At 41.2% G+C, this 25,725-nt stretch overlaps 1 protein-coding gene across 2 annotated transcripts in view; it reads right to left on the bottom strand.

Moving 5' to 3' along the window:
- SCFD2 (sec1 family domain containing 2) overlaps window positions 1-25,725 on the bottom strand; it is a 181,404-nt gene that overhangs the window by 14,676 nt on the left and 141,003 nt on the right. The gene's annotated exons all lie outside the window — the stretch shown is intronic.

The following is a 25,725-nucleotide window of genomic DNA, read 5'->3' as shown; positions in this document are numbered from 1 at the left end:
TCGCTGTCATTGCATCCCCCAAAGCAACTAAGTGAACATGGAAAGAGCCTTGGTGACTCTTGTGCTGTAATTCTACGGCAGACACTTGTGTATTTTTGGATAGGGCTCTTGATTTTTTTTTTTTAATGAGTGAAAATAGCTTACAGAAAGATTTCTGTTTGTTGTGTATGTGCATGCTCTGATACTCTGGTTGACTAACGACTAGATTTCATTTAGCAGAGGAGCCTAGGTGTTGTCTGCGAAGTATTGAACACACAACCCCACTCGGCAGCTCATCATTCCAGTCTACAAGTACTGCCACATCAGTGATGCTCTTGCAGTCAGAGAGGTTGCTCCTGTGAGAGATCCCACAACAGGCTATGTGTAGGAGAACAGTGTCCAACAGTTGCAAAATGTGAAGCTGAACACCTCCCAGGCTGACAAGGCCTACAAATGGAGTCTGAGGCCACCAATCGTGCTTTATATTTATCACCAGCTCAGGCCAAAAATATTCATAGAAGATCTTGCATTGTCAGTGTGCTTTTAGCCTACCCATTGGAAAACACACGAATGAGAAGACAGGGAAGTTACTGTTGGCTCCCAGCTCACAGGCTGGAGATATTTAACCGCTCATGTTTCCAAAGCAATTTGCAAATGAAAAATAAAACGAAAAGCTGTCTCTCATTACTGTATAAATTGATTTTTCTTCTCTCTGTGACAAGCTTTCTCTCTTTTAGCTGCACCAGAGACAGGCAGCCTCTAGATACCTTCATTTATACTTTCGCTGTGCTCTCTGCAGCCTCCCTCAGCAGCCGCCATCAGTGCCGGCCAGCCCCGCTCTGGCATGTTTGCTTTGTGAGTGAACACAAGGCCCCATGCCGAACAAGTTCAGGCAAGGTAAAAATCACATCGAGTATGCTTTGCTTTGGACACTCTTCTCATTTCTTATTAATTGTTTATCTTCTTGGGCCATGTGAAAGCCTTTTGCTCTGGCTCTACGGTTATTTTTCTCATTAAGAGAATTATTTGTTTCCTTCTCCTGTTGGCATCACCTCTCTCTGTCTCTTTTTATTTTAACAAGAGCATTTCTACCAAGATGTTTCCAGCCATCTTGCCACTCCCCATTCCCGGAACCAAAGGGCGCTTTCCAGGGGACGCTGCCTTACTGTGTGCCTGGAGCCGCTGAGATGCACCTAACTGCATCTGGACTGTTACAGGCCCAACCAGCTCCTCAGCGGCCTGCTCACACCTCGCTGAGCGAGGGGAACAGCTCTGCCCTGGTTTCCCTGCAGGCAGCTGCAAATCCGCCCCAGTTCTCACCTCCCCAGTGTGCACATAAGGGGAGCAGAGCACAGCCCCTTTCCTCTCCCTGCTACTGAGAAACATGCTCCTATTCCAACAGTGAGGAGGTGCATTACATTAGCTACTGCACTGCTCTGTGCTAGTTACAAGAACCCTTCCTGTTACTGTGCTCTGGTTTTTTTTCATTTGTTTTCTTTTTTTTTTTTTTCTCTCACAGAAAGTTAGCACTGGGAGAGCATGAATGAATTTCTTTGAATTTCCCAAGCTCTATTATATACAAGAAAAGGCATCTCAGTGAAATATCTGGACGTGGCTTTCCTGTCAGAGTTAAAGACCAGTTGCGGAAAAAAGAAAATCACCATTAACCACTGTGGGATTATTGCGTTTAAAGCATCTCAGTGATACCTCAAGAAGAAAACAAGGTGACATTGCTCTAAGTGGGGCCATAAACCAAAACAAATCAGCGTCTCTACAGATTTCTGAAGTCAGAAGGAGCATCGTTTTTAAGAAAAGGAAGCAGACACTCAGACACTGTGAACCCACGGTCTGTAGTTACACAGTGGCATGTGATTATTCCTTGCTTAAGTGCAACAAGGGAGGATTTCTGAGCTGTGTATCACAAAACCTTTCACTGAGCTTTGTCTGTTTTGACACACGGCCCAGGTGCTATAAACAAACCTTCTCTTTCTCTCGAGCAGTGTATTTTGACACTTTGTGAAAGTCTTGAATCCTTTGGGACACCACAAAAAGTCCACGCGACTTGCAAAACCCAAAACTTAGGAAAACTGAAAGTTTATTGGTTTACTCTGTTTTATACCATAAGGCTGTCACTGCTATTAGGCTCTCTCTAAAGCCCATTTACAAAAATAAACTGATATAGGCCCTGCAAACCACGGAGCAGATCTGGCAGAGTAGCTAAGCCATTTTAGCAGCACATACTGCAGAATGGGCTAAAACAGAGAACTGACACACTGAAGAAGATAAAATCCAGTATCAGCGTTGCATTATGCAAGCTATTTTCTAGATACATAGTTAATTTGCTTTCAGCAAAAGACAGAGAAAGAGCAGAGATTATAGGGCATCTCGAGGGTCAGAATTCAAAATACAGCAGTATGATATGAAACTAATGAAAATCTTCTATTTTTAGACTTCAGATGGTAGTATAACAATAGGGATCTTTATTTTTCTAGCAGATAAATCCAAAGCCATGCATACATATACCCATAGACATAAGTTTAATAATAAATCTTCAATATACTCATACACAGTTAGGAAAAAGTAGGTAGAAATGTGTATGGTTACACAGACCACGGTTGCATTTTACAAGGTGAAAAAAAAAAGTGTTAACAACCCAAACTAGAACAACATTGGTGTGATTCACCCTTCACTCTACTTCCTCGTGGATTCTGCCATGCATTTGGGTGTTTATTTTTAAATCTGACTTGTACTAAACTGTGCTCCATGCTGGGTGCCAGTGGGAAGATGGTAATCAAGTATCATACTGTAGGACAAGGAAGGATATTCTAGAATATGATTGCTCTTATTTTCCAACAGCAATACCGGCAGAATGTGAGAAATGAGAATTTTAGTTTAGAGGATTAAGGAAGAGAGGTGTGTTCAGCTGCTCTCCAGAAGAGAGCATCCAGAGGGCACACAGAGCTGATGGCCTTTCTGCAGTGCTGAGCACATCTCTGCCCCTTGGGATGGGAAGGGCCCTCCCTCTGTTCCCTCCATCCTCAGCATCTCCAATGAAAACAAGCACAGTGAATTAAAATTGCAAGAAGTTTGGCACTTAGGAAAAAAACAGAGGAACGAGCTCCTACTCATGCCTGGCTAGAGGCTATGAGCATCATGAGGTACTTTGTCGAATCTTAAGTTCTGAAGTTGCACTTGCAAAAACCTGGCCACTTACCTCTATGATCAAATACTGATTTAAGACCTACCTTCAGAGAGGTTGGTTTTGTTTTTTTTTCTTTTTAACTTTTTTTTTTTTTTGGCCTCAATATCTGTCACTTGGACATTTCTGTTCTATGGTAATATTTTATTGCCTCCTCTTTGCCAAAATTCAATAGCACAACATGTAATACCGACTTTAATGAGATACTGGAAACTCAGTGCTGGAGGCTCTCGTGTTACATGGAATTAAACCTGTCAGTTCTGTGGACATTTACACGGAAAAACTACAGTACTTACTAGAATAAATTACATACATTAACTGCAGGAGGAATTCAAGCTAGGCTCAGATGTGCTTTTTGAAGAAAATTAATGCAACAAATTCATTGGGGAACTATTCAGTTGCTCCCTCAAGTAGTCCATATCTTAATTAAAAAACCACACATGTTAATAAAGTTCCAGTAAATGCTCTGTAAGCTTAGTAATGTCTCTCAATAATGTTCGTACAAGAACTCCAGGTTATACAAAATGATGTAAAACATTATGAAAATACCACCCTATAGCCTAACCAATCAAATGACCTCAGTCTTTTGCGAGGGTACACTCCTTTTGCCCTCTTCATAACTTCAAAGTCTTTTTATCTATGTTGACTGCAAGGAATCACACTTCTAAAACAGCAACAAAGTGAAATGAATTTTTCAGTAGTTTTGTTTCTTTTTTCCATCTTTAACTTGGACAATAGCATTGCATGCCATTGATGGTTTTTTGCATTTCAGCTTTGGTTGTGTGTTCCTCATACCGCCAAGGCAGGAATGATTGGAAAACATTCCCTTCTGAAAACTACTGCACTACTTAGATATTTTACAAATGCATGAAACGATTGCAACTTGGGGAACTAAAAATGATGGTTACGGAGAAATGTCCAAGAGATGTTTCCTTTCCCAATTTAAGTTCTGAGCCAAAGTGTAATCCAGTGTGCTTAAACCGGTGAAGGCAGCTTTACAATAACATAAGTGCACAGAAATGTATTCAACGCATTACAATGAAAAACTGTAATCTATTTATCAACTACTGTAGAAAAACAGTATTTTTAACAGGAAGACAAAAGTAATGACATTTTAATGCTATGTATAATTATCTGTTCAAAAAGGCCTCTTCACAAAGAATGCTATAGAACAGATGAAAAGCCATCTGAAAACTGACAGGGATAATAGGCACTTACTTAGGCTGCATTCAACAGTACATAATAATTGTATTATTTTTGTCCTTTATTCAAACTAACAGAATTGTGGTATATCCCTTAAGTAACCTTTCTTTAACTTCTTAACTTAAAAAAGCCACTGATTACCTCCTAAAATTAAAATTAAAATTAAAATTGTTATCTAAAACACTAAAGAGTTGGGTTTCCAGAAGAAACAGCATGAAAAAACTGGAAGCTAAATATCAGCTCTGTGTTAATCTATGCTGTCGTGACCGTTTTGATGCTAAGAGCAGGTAAAAATACGCTGTAACAAATTCAAGGTGGTAGAGAAATGGGGCTGTCAGAAAAACAAAAACATAACAGATCTCCAGCTCTCTCACATGACTCTTCCAAACTCAAGCATGAAAATCTTCCAGATGACATGCCATTCTTGATATATTTTATGTACATGCAGCTAATGCCAGCCTGACTGACTGGGAGAGAAATGAAAGAAAGAGTAAATGCCTTGTTCAATGCAATCTTGACAGAACAAAACATGCCTAACAATAAACTCTCTGAAGTGGTGCAGTTAATTAACGACATTAGAATTTATAGCTTAATTGTAACTTCAGAAGAAAAATTTACTGTCTGAGCTGCACTCTGCTCACTACTGGAATCCTGATCTCAGAAAGCATGCAGGTGTGCTTAACCACGCGTCTCCCTCAAACCCAACCTTCACCCCTACTTCAGCATCCCAGCTCCAACAGAAAGAAAAATCCTCCTACTCACAGTCACTAAAAGCAAGTATATACCTTTGGGTATAACCCAAAGAAAGCCCTTCTAGCACACAATGCTGAAAGCATGACCACCTTTCTGCAGCACAGCCACTCACACGCTATTTATTTCTCACAACTTCTAGGACCTTTTTCTTCATTTTTTTTCATGCAGAAGTGTTATAACTTTATTAAAAAAGACAGATGCAGATCCTGGTAAGGCACACATACTTCAGCACACTGACAGCATTCGCTCTGTGTTACCAGATCAGCTGCGTTGCACGTTGTGCATACAGTAGGCGCTCTGGAGACAAAAACCTGTCTCTGGTGAGTCGTACTGATCCACAGAACAAATGGCCTCATGCAGTGTTATTTGTTCTCAGATCTTCCAGTGCGGGACATGCAGAGAAAAACTGCTACCACTTTTATCATTTGCAAAGCACAATATTGCACACGTGGACTTGGAAGGCTTCAATTTGTGAAGCTGTGAATCGTGAGCAACTTGCTTTCGGTATAAAAGCAAGTTGAATGGCCTGCTCCCTCAGCAGAATTTGATATCAGAAACCTTTGTGTCTACATAGAAAGGCAGATTGTAGTCCAGCCTACAGCTTGCGTGATTGTGTTGTTTGGAATGAGCAGTAAGGCTCTGAGAAGATTAGGAAAAGCATACTTTGCAGAGGCGTTTGCTCTTCATGAACCTCATGGAAATATCTGTGCAAAAATCAATATTACATTCAGAGTCAGAAATAAAACTGGAGAGGCCTTTGCAAATTTCTCTCCAGCTTTTGTTGAAATGGTTGTTTATATCTTTCACCACCCACTGTAAAACTATTTCAATTGAAATCACCACTGGAGTACTGTCTCAAAAGATAACTCTCCTTCTTCTTTTGAGAATGTTTCACATCACATCAAGAAAAACATCCTATAAAAAGTATGTTTATGGAAGACATTTTCCTTTATGAAAGCAGATAGCACTGACTCATCTACATGATTTTGAAGTCTTCTTGAGCTCATCTGCTCTATAATGCACAGAAACCACACACTGTACTTTGCAGAGATCAAAAGAACGCAGTCCAGTCTGAATATCTAACAATCTGTGGATAAACAATGAAAGACTACCCAGGAAAGGCATGAGCAGAAAGAACAACAATAAAGCAATAAAAAAATTCAAGCTATACAGATAGAACTGCATAAATTATCCCAATTTGTGTTAATTTTTAATTGGAAACCATTGTAACACAAGAGGCGAAACACCAACTGTATAAAGGATATTCTGCATGAGAAGCAAAATAAAAGAAGCAAGGCTGTGGGAAGGATCTGAAAGAAGGAAGAAGAAACCCTACTACAGGAAGATGGACAACTGAGGAACTATTGGTTTCCAAAGTCTGAATAAGTGCATCACATGCCAAAACTGCCTCTTCCTCTGGATATGCTCATGGTTCAGTCAGCCACTGCTAGCAGAAAAACTAAAGAATTACATAAGTGGTGCCCATTTCATGCTTTTTCTTCCATTAAATAAAAAGCACACTGTTGTGCAGATTGCAAATATCAGTTAATGATGAAAATGATTAGCAGTACATGCTGCAAGCACATGTGTAGAGGAAGGAAATATCCTGGAGTATTTCACAGAATAAACTCCTATTCATTACACAAATAATAATTCATAAAATGTGCAATAGATAACAAAGGTGCTGACAGAAGCCTCAGTTTAGCAGAAAATGTAAACACACATTCAAGATAAAAGGTGTGATAGGATGAAGTTAGGCGAGTGCCTAAGTGCCTTGTTGAACCAGGGTTCAGCCATCCTGTTTAGATTCAGAAATAGTTTACTTAACAAACAAACAGATTGTGGAGCTGACCTGTAAATGTTCTGTTGCCCGCTGCAGCACTTAAGAATCAGCATTTTCTGTCTTTAAAACAAAAGGGAAATTTGGTATGCATTGGGAAAAACACAGCTTTTAACGCAGGCTTGAAGAAACAACAAGCTGATAGAAAATGTGTGGGATTTGTAGTCATTTGCATTTAGTAAAAATTGATCATGTTTATAAGAAAAAGGAATAATGAAAAACACTCATAATATTGTCATCAAATTTCAACACCTACTTATTTACTGTGGCCAAAAGAATAAAGTGTACCATGATTTATGCTCCAAATATGTAGCAGAAGCCTAGGGACTTTTTTTCATTACACTGTGCCTGCCTAAGAACGAAAGAGGGCATGCAAATTCAGTATTAACCAAATGATTACTATTATTTTTTAGGAAGCAAGGAGGTTAGTAAATGCAAGTAACCAACTGAGTCTGAAGGACTGACAACAGCAATTTAGAAATGGGATTGATCTGTAACAGCACAATTCTGTGGCTGCTGCGGATAGGGCTATGCAAGTTTAGCTCAGAGGAGCCTGGGCTCAAGAATGTGTTATGGGAAATGACTGCCATTGGCAGGTTGTTTGTATGATGGTAAACATATAACAGTGATAAATATACTCATAATAATAGGTTCTCAAAAGGATCAGCAGACATAGATACGCTTCCACAAGTAATGGCACCAATGGAGAGGAGGAATTGAAAGTGGAAAATTTGGAAATAAAGTAAACTTTTCTGAAAGCAGTGGACTACAGTTTTGCCCCACTGGTTCCCTCTTCCACAAGTAGATATGACCTTTTCTGAAGGAGAATCCTCTCTTTGATGGATGATCTGAACACAAAGCTGAAACAGGGAGGGCAAGGCATCCTCAGTTTTGACTGTCAGGTGTGTAAATACTATCAGCTGCCCACTAATCTGCCATATTTAGTAAAGAGAGGCATCTTAAGTACACTTTCCAATAACAAACCAGATGTTTAGAGCTCAGTACAGCAATTTCTTTTTCTAACAGCATACTCCTGAGTTCCCTGCTCCATCTACCCTTCATTTCAGAAAGGAAGAATATTTATTCATTTTGGTCCTGAAGTTCTCACACCAGCTTGTGGCTGAAAATCTCAGTGAATAATTCCTACATAAAAGATTGTGTGAGGATGTAATTTTATGAATATAAACTCTGTGAAAAGCTATGTTCAAATTCAGTATTGGACCTTTCTCATTTTTGTTGAGAGCCTTTTTTGGTTATGTTGTTTCATTTACCACTAAGTATAATCAATCAGGATTGCATTCACAATCATAGAATCATACAATTATTGAATCATAGAATTGTTTGAGTTGGAAGAGACCCTTTAAAGGCCATCTGGTCCAACTCCTCTGCAATGAACAGGGACATCTACAGCTCAACCAGGTGCTCAGAGCCCCGTCCAGGCTGACCTCGAGTGTCTCCAAGGATGGGGCATCCACCACCTCTTTGTTCCTGTGGCTCACCACCCTTATTGCAGAGAACTTCCTTCTCATGTCCAATCTAAATCTCCACTCTTTTAGTTTGAAACCACTTCCCCTTGTCCTATCACAACAGACCCTGATAAAGAGTCTGTCCTTTTTTAGAGCCCCCCTTTAGACACTGAAAGGATGCTATCAGGTCCCTGCGGAGCCTTATCTTCTCGAGGCTGAGCAGCCCAACTCTCACAGCCTGACCTCACAGGGGAAGTGTTCCATCTCCTTGATCATTTTTGTGGCTCTCCTCTGGACACACTCCAACAGGTCTAGTATCTCAGGTGAGGTCTCACAAGCACAGAGCAGAGAGGCAGGATCACCTCCCTTCACCTGGTGGCCCTGTTCTTTTGATGCAGCCCAGGATATAGTTGGCTTTCTGGGTTGAGAGGGCACACTGCCAGCTCACATCTAGCTTGCCATCCGCCAGTACTTCAACGTCATTTTTGGAAAGGCTGTGCTCAATCCTTACATCCCCCAGCTTGTATTGCTAGCAGGGGTTGCCACGACTCAGGTGCAAGACCTTGCAGTTGACTTTGTTGAACCTCATGAGGCTCTCTGGGCCCACTGCTCAAGCCTACTCCTTGTGTGGGTTTTTCTTGTATAAGAACAGTCAGAGAAGGCAGAGAAGCACCTGAGGCTCCGGCGTGTCTCAGGAGGAAAAGGCACATACGTGATGACAACAAATACTTAGAGAGCAGCCATAGGGCTCCTGGGAGTAGATTGTCCATAAAAGCAACTAATATCTCAGTTTCAGGCCGCAGCTACCTCCCCTGCTCCCAATGAGGCCAGCCAACAAGTTGCAGGGTACCTGGAAGACAAGGGATGGCAGAGGAGATACTGACTGACACAACCAATCCTCTCACCCCCTCTGGTCAAAGTGCCTCAATTTATAAAATTCAGTTATTAGCAGCAATCTGTCTCTTCTTTTTTTTTTCTTACCTGATTTGGATAATGGAAGTGGGGAAGTTACTGAATGCCTGCACCTGCTTTGGTAGAAACAGTGGTGAAACCTCACTTCATCAAGATTCAGCCTGTACCATGAGAAACCACACATGGCGGTGACCAGAACTGGTCTTTTTGTTCCTTGGTATTAACAAAAAACTGCCAATTTTTATTAAAAAACTCTCGCTATCAATGAACTGATTGGAAATACCTTCAAGTATTGCCTGCATTCTGTCAGCTGCTTGGTGAGTATAGGGCACTCTTGTAATAGAAATGCTGGGTGCTCCATTGCAAAAAGATGTCTCTAAGCAACTGACTTTCCTTTTAAAATCACAGATCTTCCAGGCTGAGGAGTAAAGTGCATGGCAACACATATAACTAGAGATAATTAATAGGCCAAGGACAGTTCTCCCAGAAGCTTTTTGGTTGATATAGATCTCCCTCCCTGAATTCCAAGCATTGTTACTCATAACATGAACAAAATGATTTGCTACAGGCTGACTGCTAGGCCTAGACCTTGCTTTCCCGTGTGCTCTGCAGGGAAACAAGCTGCTGAGCAACAGCTCACTGCTCCCACAGCCTTCCTACACATCCATGCTGCTTTTTGAGGTGAGGAGCTGGCAGTACAGAGCCAAGGCTTCTGCTAGGCAATCTCACCCACAGTGTGCAGGCACCAGGCAGGTGACACAGCAGCCTCCATGCATCGATAAACTGCACTTCAGGGTGAACCACTGGGGAGCAAGGAGATGTTTCTTTCCAAGCAGCAAGAAAGATCAAAGATAAAGGATAAAGCTTCTCCATATGCTTTATTACTGCTCTCTCAGATAAGTAAAATGTTGTTTACGGTTGACTCTGTGCAGTGTCACCATTACAGTCTCAGCCAATGAGAAGGTGATTTTGTCTGCTATATTATTCACAAATCTTTACCAGCCTCAGATGTAAAATTTCAACTGCTTTAATTATCTGGGATGTAATAAGGTTCTTTTTCCCACATACAGGGACCCATTTTTATACTAAAGGATTAGAAACATCATACTAAGTTATTTGATATGGCATCTGGAAAATGTTTTCTTGCACAAATATTCTCTCTGTTCATGGGGGTTGAAGAGTCTCAACAACTGAATAAAAACTGAGGGAAATTAGTTAGAGCAACAATTCCCTTGCACTAAATGGGAAATCACATTTAAGCTCCTACTATTATCCCCTGGTGGTGAATCATTCTGTCACAGTTTGTTGTAACAATCTGCACTCCTAGGACATTAATTAGACCTTTTATTGCTGTTGCAAAACTACACTTGCTTTATTTTGACTGCTGTCCATTTAAAAAACACTCTGAGGTACAATTCATCTCTAATAGCATTAGCTATCTGAAAAGGTGGAACACAGTCCACACTCATTATGTCACCCCAAGGACTCTTCTGGAAAGGTGTATCAGTCTGCCCAGGGAAGTGGTGGAGTCCCCACCCCGATGGTATTTAAGAGATGTGGACTTGGCAATAAGGCATATGGCTGAGGGATGGGACTTGGAAGGTCAAGCTGATGGTTGGACTTGATGGTCTTGAAGGTCTCTTCCAATTTAGATAATTCTATGATTCTAATATAAATCTGAGATAAGAGAAAGGATTAAACTAAACACCAGGAGAAGTATGACAAGGATAACAAGGCCTGTGCTGTTCTTCTAAAACCCAGCTACAAATAGATGCTACTGTCAGCTCCTTTGAGTACACTCAAAGTGAAAAATCCTTACTCTGCAGATATAAATAAGCTGCCCTACTTTCTGCTTATGCCAGCTCTACAGAAAAGAACAAGGATAGAGGGATGAACTAGATTATACCTTATCTTGGGAATCATAAATGGAATCCAATCCATATTTGATATGTAGAACTTTTTTACATTTATATTTATTCCTTTTTTTTTTTTTTTTTTTATTTACATAGCCTTTTTCATGGCTTGTCCAGAGTGGTGCACTAAAGTAAAAAATTCAGGGCCTTGTCTCCACCAAGAAGTCTTCTAGAGAAAAGAAGCCAAATGAAAGCAGTATGAAGTGATGTCTAATGAAAATCCTAACTGAGAAGAAAATCAAGAGAATCCAAAGCTCTGATGTGTGAGCCAAAATGGACAATGGTTGGCTTTCAGATCTTAGAGTGTTTTTGCAGAGCTAGCAGCTATAAAAATGTATTTGCAATTGTAAGTTGGGCAAATTTAATATGAGTCACAGTGGCTGTAAACATGTAACCCCCACAGAGTGGTTTGTGAGTCACTTCTCTGCATATACCTACTTGCATTCAATTGAAGACTGAATAACCGAGTAACTGCAGAACACAGTACGTAAATGTAGATGAGCTAAAAATGTCACAGATAGCTACAGTCTAGTGAATTGCCTTTCAAACAGACAAAGTTGAAACAGATTCTGAAGAAAAGAATAACTGTGTGCTAAAAATGAATGAAAAGGATAAGCAAAAACTGACAACAACATATCATAACCAGGCTTGCCATACACCTCTCTGGCTGAGATAAGTGACTGTTCAGCTGACAGAAAACTCATCAGAGAATGAGTCTGGGGCAAGGAGATTGGACTTAGCAAAGTAACTGTAAGGAACAGGCTGATGAACAGTCAACAGCACAGTCTTAGTGATGTTCCCTGAGGAGTGGTCTTAGAATGGTCTTACTGGTTTTGTTTATGACTTAAGCATAGGAAGAAGGAGTCTGACGTTGAAATTGCTGATGGCAAAATTAGGAGGGATTGTCGAAGGTAGAGGGGCTTGAAATATTATTTAAGACTTACATTTGGAAGTAAAAGAAACAAGGCACACCACAATACAGAAACACAAAATGAGACAAAATTCACCAAGGTCATAAACGTAGAGGGTAATAATAAGAAATTTATCCACCAGTTGAGACTCTGCAATGGTAAAAAACAGAAAGAGAAAAATCTGGGTTGCATGAACACCATACGAGGAATGTAAAACTCATCAGATAAGATACTTCCTGTAGATATACCGACGTGCTATTTCTGTCATAAAAAGTGTAAAACTGCAGCAGAAACAATTTTGGTCACTTTTTCTTGTGAACATGAATTCAGACAAGAGCGTGTGTAAAGAAGACCTGTGAGCATGACTACAGAAATGAGAAACTTCACATACCTGAAGCAAAATTGCACTTTTCAGCTTGACAAGAGAAAGAATGAAGATATATAAACTAGAAAGTAGAATAAACTGTCCATCCATCAGAGCAACAAAGTCCTGAAAGAGCCTTTGTGTAAGAGTCACTGGAAATAAAAGTCATTTCAAGACGGATTTTGATAATGACATACATGAGATTATGCAATAATGTCGTCTGGAAAGGAGCAGGAGGTCTGGTTTGGAGATAAGGGAAGCACCTCCCTACTGCTGGCTTTCCATGTAGACCCTTGATCATTCCAAACAATTTTTACACTTCTGAGATTTAGCATTACATCTAGGAAAAAGATTTGCCCAAACTCTCTATAAAAGTTTTCATAAATGCTAATGTTAAGATTTTGACCATTAAAAGTGTAAAAATGTCTGGCAGTCTTTTAAAAGCCTGGTTCAGTCTGGCTGCAGGCTGTCAGTGAGCAATTTCACCACACACATTCTTTTTTCCTGACAAATGGCTCAGTGAATAGCTATGGGACAGGCTGTCTGTGATGTTTACAACCCGCTTATGACAAAGAGCTCAAAGCTGGGAATCGGACTCTAATAGAAATGAAAATATTTTTCCCCATAGAAAGTAATTACAATTCTCTTTCCTTCTCTCAAAGCATAAACGTTGGGTAAGTTAGCTAGCTCTTGGAAAAGACTGGTAGGAGCGGTAAAGCCATCAGAGACCACAGATGTGCAGCTCTTTCACTTTCCTACTAAGCCAAACTGCTTTGGCATTGAAGAAGTGTAGAAAGGTCATCATAGAAGCAAAGTAATGAAAAAGTCAATGCTGAAAGAAAAGCAGAAGCCCTGAAACTAGCCACATGTGTAGCTTATAAAAGACAGGATGTTTCTTGGCATACACTGGCTAGTTGATGAGATTCTGTAGGGGGATTCTGCAACTTGCTTTCACAGGGAAGGGTATTTACCACATCCTCCTGCGGAGCATGGAAAAACAAACACACCACCTTGCTGCTTAGAAAGCTTAGGTGAGAGGAAGGAAAGAAAAGTCAGAAGATATATTTGTGAAAAGACATATTCCAAACATCTCCTGCTGCCTGAACTCCCAAGAACAGCGACGTGGTATATAGCAAGGCCTGGTCCTACAGCCAGGGATAAGCGCCTGCTTCCTCCTCTGACAGCTTGCTCCAGTCTGGGAGAGCTACAAACCTCAGAAATATCATTACTCACATGTGCTCAGTTAAGCCTTGATGGATTTTCACAATTAAGATGTCTAAGGATGCTCTTGCCAAACACACTCCAGCCTTTCATAGGGAGTAGTGCTAACAGAGCAGTCCATCCATCATTGCTAAAGGGAAGCCACAATCCGTTACTTCCCGCTCCTAACTGCGTTCAGACAGCAAAAAATGTGCTATTTTGACAGAACACCACCAGCCTGTCCCATTTCCTAGGCTATACCCAGTCCAAGACTGCTTATCCACTGCATTGGTGCCATGGGGTTAGACTCAGAGCTGCAGGGAGGGGTAGGCTATTAATGGCATGCTGGAAGCGATGAGGAGGGTCTATCAAAATACTAAGTCTATACTGAAGATGAGAAGCAGAAAGCTCTACTTCTTTTACTGTTTAGTAAGCTGTTCCTACAGAGGAATGTAACAAAAATTGCACTTATCAATAAATTTATGACATTGATGCCCATTTAGTTTATTGAACCAATTCCTAGCCAGGCTAGCTCCACAGAATTCAGCATCCTGTTTTTATAGAAGACTCAGGAAAAAGACATTCATACTTCAAATGCCTAAACGGCTCCAATCAAGCTCTTCACATTTACTAAGAATGCAAACAAAATGACATGACCTCAGTAGAAATAGTTCACTCCATACTTTTCAAAGGACAATAAACATATGGAAGGAATTACAGAGAGGGAGTCCATAAAGAAGATGAGCTCATCAGAGAAATGGTTCGAATAAAAATAAAACTGTACATGAAACGGAGAAAAAAATAGGTAAGCAGAGAAAAATGGGGAAGCATGAGGAATAATACTCTTTTCTTAAATGTTACTTGCTAAAGTTTTAAGAGCAGCTGTTGCAAGAACGTATCATCAGATGTCAGGAAGTAGAGTCTGTGCATCCTGTGTTAGGAGGTTCCATATTTCAGAGAGCCTTAAAATACTGCAATGGGTGGAAAAAAAAAATTAAAAAAAATCACGAGAAGTATTTAAAAATCAGACCACTGCAGACCCACAAAAACATAGAAGTTACTCAGAATATAGGGCCTAACATAACTGGCATTTACTAGGAGAACTGGAAGCAGTGTACCTGTACCTACTGCTGCAGTAAGCGCTGGGTCAAAGATCAGGATAGGACTGGGCATCTGTTGCTCCTTGGAGCATCCTACCCAGCACAAGAAGCTCCCCAGTGCTAGTGGCTGCTTTGTGGCCCTCAGCACTGAGAACACAGGATTGATCAGGGACGAAGATATGTTGTGAGCCAAATGCAGTACAAGCAGGTCAAGACACCCAACTCTGCATCACTCCATGCATGTGTAAGCTCCTTGGATGTTAGAGGAGATTTAGTGACTTCTAGCTCAACGTCCAGCTCCATGGAATTACACGCAGAAAAGATGCATTGAACACTATCAGACAAAACTCTGGAAGACTGAGCAGTTGTGGCACATGGTAAATTCAAATTCTCACTGGAGAATATTAGTAGGGATTTGCTGGCAATCTTTTCACTGGCTTTTAAGTTAAAGCGAAAATGTTACATCTTTATGAGAAAAAAAAAAAAAACCCAAATCAAATTTACTGGAAAACCAGTATTTGAAAGCGACATCATCTTAGTTATGTTACAAGGAGATTAGCAGCAGACCTGGGCAGAAGTTTTAAGTGCCTCCAGGAGTATTAAAGTCAAAGTTTAAAAGCAAGTTAATTAGGTTCAAAACACTACACTAATCTGTTCTGCAAATATGGGCTTAAAAATGGTTCATGAAGGCTCATTTGGCAAATGGAAAGGTAGGAGACGGGACTTCTCGAGAGTCAGTGGGTGACTCAAGTAACTTCAGGCTCTTATTGGTCTTAATGTGTGTCTGCTCACAGAGGAAAAACGCAAGTGATGTTGAGATGGAAAGCAAAGAGAGATGACCTCTCTTTGCTTTCATGGATACTTGTGAAAAAGATCACCAAACCCAGTTTGATCAGAATCAAAATCAAAGTCTGAACTAGTACACAGAATAGCCCAGATCTCCCAGGAATGCTGAGGAATTAAAGTTTTCTACCATATTAATCATATTAAGTTATGTAAAATCACTGTACTAATATGGTTTCAGTCCTAAGTTATACATATAAGGTATTCTAAAGCATACTGTAACAGACCCTGATGTCAAAAGTACCACCTAACTCCCATGCACTACAGAGAGGCTCACACTTTCTTCATTGTTTGAATCACTTCCTAACAGTGATGGCCTTTGTATCTCCAACTCCAGATTGCATCTTAACCATCCAGTAACTGCAACAACTGCTCAGCTATTAAATGACATAGGAAAACACTGCACACATTTTTATCATCTTTTTGAGGAACTTAGCAGCTACAAGTGATAAAGAGGTACTTGTGCGGTGCAATCAGGCAGCTCTTTGCAAAGTACAAGCAAAGGCTATTTGGTCACCCTCTTAGGACAGGCAGCCCATGCCTCCTGCGAGTTCCCTTCTCTCTTTTCTTTAGAGAAATCCCTTCAGTAATTCAATACTGCAATATCTTTCCAGTCAAAGGAGTTAAGTCAATTGCTCTGACAGACATCCAGGAGGTTCTCCACCCAAAGGACTAAAGGCATGAATTTTAGCACAAGTCGGTGTGAAAAAGCTACTTCAAAGGAACAGCAATACAACCCACAATTCTATAAACCACTTGAAGTGATCCCTCTACACATTCATTGGACTGAAAAGGGGCATGCCATTGTATACAACCATTCCTGGCCTTAAGTCTGCTTTCTGGCCTCTGAAGTTCAATGCACGGCCTTAGGGAAAACAAGAACATTTCCAAAGGAGTGGCAGGCTTTTTAAATGTAGCCATCTATCCAGTCATCCTCCTGCAGATAATAGAAGGAGTCCTATAGACTTCTATTTGCTGCTTACAAAGAGGTTTGCAAATGGGAGGCTAACTCAAAAAATAAAAAGTGTGTTTAGTACCGCAGAGAATTTTGTCCTAGAAGAGATACCTTACGGAAAGCTGGTGAGAATGCCTTGCAAAACACAACGAGTATATTACCTGTTAGTTGGTAAAGTGTCAGTATACACTTATTCGTGCTTTTAAGAATGTACTTAATTTGGAAAATGTGTTGCATCACTGCAAAAGAGCTCCTTTTCCTCACTCAAGGTGAATTTTACAGATGCAGTACATCGAGCAATAAGTCTACGCAGGCTGAAAAGAAGTCAGGATTATGCGAGCAGATTTCTTTACGCCTATAAATCTGAAAAGAGCATTTAAATCTGAATGTTGATTCCCAACACTTGAGCCTGAATGATTTAGAAATCAAATAAACATGTAGCTTTTGGCATGTACTTACATACAAACATAGACAAACAATATTTCTAATTTCTAATACATCTGAATCTACCATCTCTATCATTTTAGAAATAAAACTTGGTGTAAAACCAACTCCATTCTAAAAAAACTCATCATGCTATTCAAGTTCCAAGCCTAAGAACATCTCACAGATCTTAAGCCTGTTCAAAAAAAATCACACAAACAACTGAGATAGAAAATAAGTTTGCTATTATTGTCACTTCAGCTACCTGTGCACAACTACACTTAAAGCCTATTACTCTGTGCATCCTGATCAAAAATGCCTGTAGAGTTCTGATTCTGATTCACTTTCAAAAGCAGCTTTATGCTGGAGATGTTTAAGTCCCATCACATGTACCAATGTTAAGAGTTTAGTTTGAATGAAGAGTTTTGAAGAGAATCTTTCCCTCATTCACACTGACTGTGCCTCGTTTTGCGTTACAAAGAAAGCCTATAGTGCACAAACTGACTTCCTTCCAACAAAATGATACCAAAACTATCCCCCAGCAGCTAACTCAGATGACAAGGCCAGAACAGAACTTCAGAGAACAGACCTGCAGCATCAGCTATGTGTTCGGAGAATAAACAGAAGGGAAACAGAACATCACTCAAGTAGAGTCCGTGATACACACACAAACGTGTGTGATTCAAAAAAATTAAAGTGACATTAGTAGGCAGCAAAGACATGCAAAATTGCAATAAAACCTTCTGTTGTTTGAAAAGCTCTAAAAATAACAAATGACTGTGCTGCTAAGTACCATAAAAGATAATGGGGTGGAAGTAAATATTTCAGAACTGTTAGGACAAGAAAGGGACGAGATACTAAGAGGATGGCTCTGAAAGGAAAAAGAAAGAAAGAAGGGGAAAAAAAAAGCCTCTGAATAAATCTAAACCATGCTTTTTCCTTAAGCATGCTCAAAGCAAAGCAGATTTTTACTCAAGGATGTCATTAAGGTCAGTCATTAAGCATGCTATTTTTTCCTTTTTAATTGAACTTCTCTTTGATTCTTTGCCTGCTGTTTCTTTCCGTGCACATACTGCATGGGGAAGTTTCATTCAGCAATGTGAGTGCAAAAGACCTTCATCAGTTGACCATACTCAGAGTGGCAAAACAAACACAGCTGCCAGTGTCTGCATGCTCAGCACAGTCCTTCTCTATATCTGTGACTCTGAGGGTTCAAAACTGGGATTCAGTTGTACCCAGCATACAGCTGAATAGAAGCATGAAAAGCTAAGCTCAGCCCCCAAGCTGGCTTTTACACCACTGCTTGCAACACATGTTAGGGGAGTTTAAGGAGCAGAAGTTTCAAGTTTGTACTGGCAACTGCTTGGACAGCATCCGCTGACACAGTGCCCCATAAAAGATCTGTGTTACCATAAATAATGATCTAGTCTTCTTCTACAGGCTCTTGAAACAAGGTCAGTAAGGAACTAATTGAATCTTTCAGGGCTGTGCAAATGTAGTACTCGATAATGCAAGAGACACAAGGACTTCTAGGAAGACTGCATCACTCAAGTCAATCTCAGAAGACAAACAAAAGGCTGTAGTATGAGTGTTTTGGCTCAGCTGGCTAACTTGTCTTACTCTGGTCCAGACTGCCTAATTCCCACTCCCAGAGGTGTACTGGCCTTGTGCTTGTTTAAGCAGTGTTTCTATTGATTTTGTAGAGAAAAAGGAGGGATTTTCTCCTGTCCTGAGAACCACCTTCTTCCTCTGCCAGCAAGCATCCAAATCAACCTGCAAGAACTAGTTTTGTTGGGTGGCTGAGAAAGGTAAACTCAGCAAGGAACTCCTCCAGGAGCAGGCAGAGATAGTTAGGATGGCAGAGTGCACAGAAACACAGGGCATCCATTCATCTGCTCACTGATGAATGCCATTTCAACACCATTGTTCTAGGAAAGGACTGCATTAAAGGGCTCAGTTGCTGTCCTGTGTCAGAGGGCAAGCCAGGCTCTCCTCATTTCATGTTGCGTGCTTTGATTGCCTCCAAATTAAACTATGCCTCGGTGCATTCCCCCTGCTCAGCCACACCACAGATTCCAACACAAACAGCTAGAAGTAGGGATGCAAACCTACGGAAGACCGAACATATTCCAGCTCAGAAAAGATACCTAAATACATGGGTTTGACACTCCAGACTACCCTCAGGCAAAACAAAAGTCGTTACCTCACTTATCACAGTACCAACAGTAAATGTTTCTCTCTTTATTACAATAAATAAAACCAAAATGTTAATAATAGAATTCTTGAGCTTTAGTCACTAAACAATTTTGAATTTCATTTGCAGTGTGTCTATGTAACAAAAACATTTATTTGGAAAAAACAGATGGTGTTCTAAGAGCTTCACCTTGCCATCAATGAAGATGAAATGTACTTCCTAAGTGCCTCTGTTCCTGCTGAAATGTCAACTCCAATCAAGTGAAAGAAAAGAGGTTATGAGGAGTAGTCAACATGAATTCACTGAGGGGAAATCATGCTTGACCAATCTGGTAGTCTTCTGTGATGTCATGACTGGCTGGGTAGGTGAGGGGAAGCAGTGGAAGTTGTGTACCTTGACTTCAGCAAGGTTTGTGACACTGACTCCCATAACACCCTCATAAGTAAGCTCAGGAACTGTGGGACAGATGAGGGGACTGTGAGGTGGACTGAGAACTGGTTGACTGGCAGAGCTGAGAGAGTTGTGATCAGCAGTGCAGTCTAGTTGGAGGCCTGTAGCTACTGATGTACCCCTGGGGTTGGTGCTGGGTCCAGTCTTGTTTAACATCTTCATTAGTGACCTGGATGAAGGGATAGAGTGCATCCTCAGCAAAGTTGCTGATAATACAAAGCTGGGAGGAGCTGTGCTTCCATTCAGTGAGACCTGCACACGCTGAAGAGTTGGGCAGAGAGGAAGCTGATGAGGTTCAACAAGTGCAAGCGTAGTCCTATATGTGAAGAGGAATAACCGCATGCAGATTAGGGGTCAACTGGCTGGAAAGGAGTTCTGCAGAGAAAGACCTAGGTGTCTTGCTGAACAGTAAGTTGACCACGAGCCAACAGTGTGCCCTTGGGGGCAAGAAGGCCAGTGGTATCCTGGGATGCATTAAAAAGAAAGTGGCCTGCAGGTTGAAGAAGGTGATCCTTCCCCTCTACTCTGCCCCGGTGGGGTCACATCTGGAATACTGTCTTCAGTTCTGGGCTCCCCAGTTCAAGGAAGACAGGGAACTTCTGGAAGCAGTCCATTGGAGGGCTACCAAGATGAAAAGGGACCTGGAGTATCTCTCTTATGAGGACAGGCTGAGAGACTTGGGGCTGTTCAGCCTGGAGAAGAGGAGACTGAGAGGGGATCTTATCAATGCTTATAAATATCTAAAGGGAAGGAGCTAAATGCATGGGGCGAGGCTCTTTCTGGTGGTGCCCAGCAACAGGACAAAAGGCAATGGGTACAAAGCGGAACATGGAAAGTTCCATCTGAACATGAGAAATAACTTCTTTACTTTGTGGGTGACAGAGCACTGGAACCAGCTGCCCAGAGAGGTTGTGGATCCCTTCTCTAGAGACATTCAAAAACTGCCTGGATGCTTTCGCATGCAACCTACTGTAGGGAGCCTGCCTTAGCAAGGGGTTGGACTGGATGATCTCCAAAGGTCCATTTCAACCCCTCTGATTCTGCGATTCTGTGGAATGTTCTGCTTCATAGCTGGGAGCTCAGACACTCCGCTGCTGCCCTCTCCTGCTCAGTGTTCAGCCTGCTGCTGCTAGGAAGAAAAGCAGCAGTTCGACAAGCAAACAAATGGCAGCCTGATACTTCTTCCTGGAAAACATTGAATTTTAATGCTAGTTGCCAAAATAAACCTAGATTTGATTTTACACTGAGGAGGACAGAACCTGAATATACCCACAGTAGCTAATACAGCACTGGCCATCCCAAGGACTAAACAGAAAATGCTTGACTGAAAAACCAAGCTTATCACATTCTCTACTTGCTTGCCAGCCTCTTCTCTCCTCCCTCTTGTGCAACTCAGTGCTAACTGAGGGTCTGAATGAAGCCTGCATGGGCACCAACACTCCTTGCACCTCAAGGCAGTCTGTCATATCTTCTGTGTTCACAGCTGGGCTCCTCTCCTGAGAAATTTGCACAGTAATGCATTTTCCTGGGCTTATCTTGCAAATGGCAACTGTCATTAAAAATCTGCCTGGTGTTCTTGTGAGCAGACCCAAACCTGCCCAAAGGTTGTTCATCATTGCACTCCCAGATTAATTGAGGGCTCTTGAATCTTAAATCCCTCTTAGTAAATTCTTCAGGTTAACGGTGATGAGAAGTCAGAAGATTCTTCTCAAATGCAGAATTTATATTTATTGTTGGAAAAAAGGTGCTGTTTTTTACTACAGGAAAGCTAATCTGAAAAAGTAATTTCATTTTGGAGAAAGATGGGCACTGATGCTGTTCACTGAGGGTGGAAATAGCCATTGTGCCTCACAATCTCGCTGCTTCTTTCATTATGAGCACAGTGACCTCTGCTGTCTTGGGAAAGACATCCTGCTTAGAAAAGCAGAAGGAAAAGCTCCCCACCCTTTCCCTGCCTCATCCACTCCCTTCCTTACTTTGTGAAAAAATGGCTGCATATATTCTTCCTATTGCTTTGTATGTTAAAATAGAGAGATCATGCTGTATGCCCATCTGTGCCTACTGCAGAATATCTCTCAGCAGCTCTGGCTGGGGTGCATACTTCAAGCATATTCCAGGGAGGTGGCCGCACTGGCTCCGGGACTGCCTTCAGAAATGTTGACCTGAAGGGTCCTTATATAAAGCAATGATTCACTTTTACACTCATATAAGATGGAAGGGTTTTTTTTTTTTAATCAGCTGCAATCATGTCAACAGCTCCTTGCAGCAGAGGAAGAACTGGTATCCATTTGGCTCCATCCTGGGAGCCATAAACAGCTTGTTGACAGGGGTCACCACCCCAAGAGAGTGCACAGTTGATGAGTTCTCCCTTGCATGCCTTCTGCAGGCAGTGTGACTTGAATTCAGGGAGAGGATTTAAGACAGGGATGTGTTGCACTAACCAGAAACAATCAGAGAAGATTGTATTGTGTCTGACAAGGCAAGATGCCAAATAGATGGGAAATGAAAATAAGCAGGAATTTTGAACCAAGCTTTGCTGCTTTTGCTGGGTGTTGTTATGTCTGCTTTTTGATGCATCAGCTATTGTTCGCCGGGCTGCGCTGTGCCAAATCAGAACTCTCAGCTTCAAACTGAGTACAAACACCACAAATAATACGAGAGTACTTCCCATAATTTCACTGCATTTGAACCCCAAAGTGCAAGGAGCAAGGAGGACCTAGGGCTGCTGGGCATGGGGAAGAGATGCGGGTGTGAGAGCCTGCTGGCAGGGGAGGAGATGTGGGACACATCAAGTAGCAGCTGGTGTAACGAAGTGGAAGAACTCAGCAGACTTCAGACACAAATCTGTAGAAAATACAGACTCAGTAGCCCTGCTGCTCACTAAATAGAACATTCAGGTCTCACCAACTGCTGGTCTAAAGCATCTCGTTAGGCAGAAACAATCATCAGCAAGCTGAAGTTTAGAAATAGCTAAACCTTTTGGTTGTATGTTTTCAATATTAGCTAGAACACACTGTGAAACAAAATTTCTGCTTGCCTACTAGTACTTATATATGTGTATATATAAACAGATACCAAATATGTTTCATACCATAACTCCTGAGCTTTGTTTTCTTACTATTCTAATACTTGCTTGTAAAGAGAAACCTGACTATGACCCCATGTATAGTTTAATAACAGCAATCACTGAACCAGAATTTGTTTTAATGCTTCTCAAATTACAGAATTTTTACTAAAAGCACCACACCAAGAACCCAACCCACCAGACAGAAGGAAGTAGGAAAGACATACCTTAATCCTAATGACACTCTGTGTACCGGAGCCACCCCAGAACGCTGCTTCCTATGTCAGGTCCTAGTGCAAGTCAGAGCTATGCACTTTTAATGGTGCTGGAGTGCAGATGTTAAAAAGTTTTACTATGTGACAAACTTTACTTGCATTAAATGTGGTTTTTCTTCAGCTGTCAGTGACAGCTCTAGCTGAAGATTGTTATTTACACAGAATTGTGCCAAAGTCCTTCAGTTTCCCATTATTCTGCCAAAAGAATATATTCACTATTCAATTTCTCCACAAAAAGTGAATGCTCCTGGAATGGCAGAGCTGCTTCTGGGAACAAAGACAACAGAAATTCCTTTCTGTTTCAAATATCTTTCAGCATCTCTTGCTTATCAGTGTTCTAACACCTAAAATCAATTAGGATACTCAAATCTGGGTATGAGATTAGATATGCAAATATCTTACTGTATCTGGTCAAAACAAACTTTGATACTGATGAGTCATTAAGTGCTTTTAAAACAAGTTGTGGCTTGTAAATAATGGCACCTTGAGCATCCAGGAGCAGCTTTGAGCTCCCCAAGCTCCCTGAAGCTCGAATCACCACGTTTAGCTTTCACCTGAGCTTATTACTACTTTTTGTAGAGAGCTGGGGTAAACCAGCAGGTAGTAATTAAGATATCACAATAAATTAACAGCCGCCACCTCAGCACTGTTGCTCAAAGCCTGTTCAGCTTTCTTATAGGGCTCAGCTGCTCCTTGGATAGAATGCATACCAAAGCGTGTTTCAAATAGAGATAACAGCCAGACCTTCCCTGAACGAGAAGGATTCATGCTCCTTATAGCTGACTTCTGCCACAGTCTGGAAAGAAAGAAGCATTGGCAGAGAAGTGATCTGTGATAAAACAAAGGGCCGTGAATCTCCAGCCACGAATCTGAATGGTTCACTGTCTGCATATCTAGCAAAGAACGGAAGAAAGTACTTTAAATACATGTGAGTGCATCACAATTTCTGCTTGTATCAACCAGCGGTCCAGTGGAAAGGCTTATCCTACCAAGCTGTGTTGCATTCACACAGAAGGCAGGGGAAGAACTGCACTGTTACTACCTGGTTGTTGCAGAGGCATTGCTAGGTACTGCACCGCAGTGCACTTAGGCCAGACTCTGCTCTGTCCCTCCCATAAGGCAACTGGGAAAATGAAGAAAGAAGACTGACTAATTGAGCCCAGCTCAGCACATATTCTCATGAATTATGACACTTCTGACCCCCACAGCAATGCAAACTTTCAGATGTGCCAAGAACAAATTAGGCTGTCTGCAGTTGGGACTTCTCCCCAGAAGAAAAAAGTCTTTCTCTAGACATTAGAAACAAGCAGCTTTGCCAGTGCTGGAGAACACAGAGATAAAGATTCCCTCCCGAAAGTCTCATTTGGAAAATTCAAGGCTTTATCAGAATGAAGATAACATTTTTTTTTCTTTTTTTCTTTTTTTTTGGTAAGTAACTACATAACAGCAATAACAATCTGAACTTCCTCAAAGTTCATGGTTTTCCATTTCCATTGCTGTGTCAAACACGTGCTCCTGGGGGCTCCACAGTGCTTTAACACATGAGGAGCTTCCATTTCCATTGCACGTAGGTGCTGGCGGGCTCCGGCTAAAGAAAGCAATTATCATGTTGCTCTCGTGTATCCCGCTAACTCTCCAGTATCACTTCATCTGCCAGATACAACTTGCCTTTCTCTTTCCATGGCGAAATGAGACACGCATAAACAGAGAATGTGGAAAGTGATTTTTGTTTCCAAAAGCAGCACTGAGTGGTTCGTCAAAGGAAAGAACCAGAGGTGAAGTATTAAGGCCCAGAAGCTGTTTCTCCCAGAGCTGCTTGGACGTGCTTCAGAAGAGGGCTGAAATAGGCTTTTCAAAAGCATATTTTTCAGAAAAAGTGCTAAGAATAATTTTTCTTTTAAAACATTGATGTATCTGTGGGCACTCATAGTGGCGGGTAAAGTTTTCACAACTGGTTAAAACAGTGAGATTCTTAATCCTGTGTAAAGAGAATGGCAGTGATGCAACCTACAGCATAGAAGTATGGCAGCAACCAAGAATCCAAGCATTTTATTTCCATACAGAGCTAACCTGAGCTAAAACTAAAATTTCACCCCTACATGGACTTTCACACATAAAGAAAAACACTGTCAGAAGTGATGGTGTTCTTAAACTGTGTGATTTACCTCAAGTTTTAATGGAGAGGCAAAATACTTTGTTTTTCCAGCTAAATCTCCATGCTGCTCTGCAATCGCACTGCTGATCACCTGGCTCATTCCTGCAGTTCCAATGTAGTTTGGCAGGATGGCCATTCCTGAGCAAGCTGTACCGTGCTGTTCACTTGGGCACAGATAACTCAAGTTAATTCAGCTGTCAAAATACAGCCAAAGAAATCCGAGATCAGTGGTGCAATTTCCTAATATTATCTTCCCCACTCATGTTTCCTTCACCTCTGGGACAGTAATCGAGTACATACCCTATAAACCTTTCCTCCACGGACCAGGCAGGAGAGAAGTGGCAAAGGTAATCAGTAATATCACACTTCAGCATGTCTGGAGAAATTGAGGCACACTAACATGGAATGTCTGTGGCTATTTCTGGTACCCTGCTTGTGGCTTTTCCTTGGTTTTTCATTTCTCAATTTTTAACCAGTTAGTAATCTATAAGGGGGTTTTCCATACTGACCCATTTCTATTCATGTA

This window comes from Gallus gallus, chromosome 4 (genome assembly GCF_016699485.2).
Source record: "Gallus gallus isolate bGalGal1 chromosome 4, bGalGal1.mat.broiler.GRCg7b, whole genome shotgun sequence".
NCBI classification, from domain to species: Eukaryota; Metazoa; Chordata; class Aves; order Galliformes; family Phasianidae; genus Gallus; species Gallus gallus.
The sequence above is the reverse complement of the archived record's forward strand: the minus strand, read 5'-3'. Positions and strand labels throughout refer to the sequence as shown.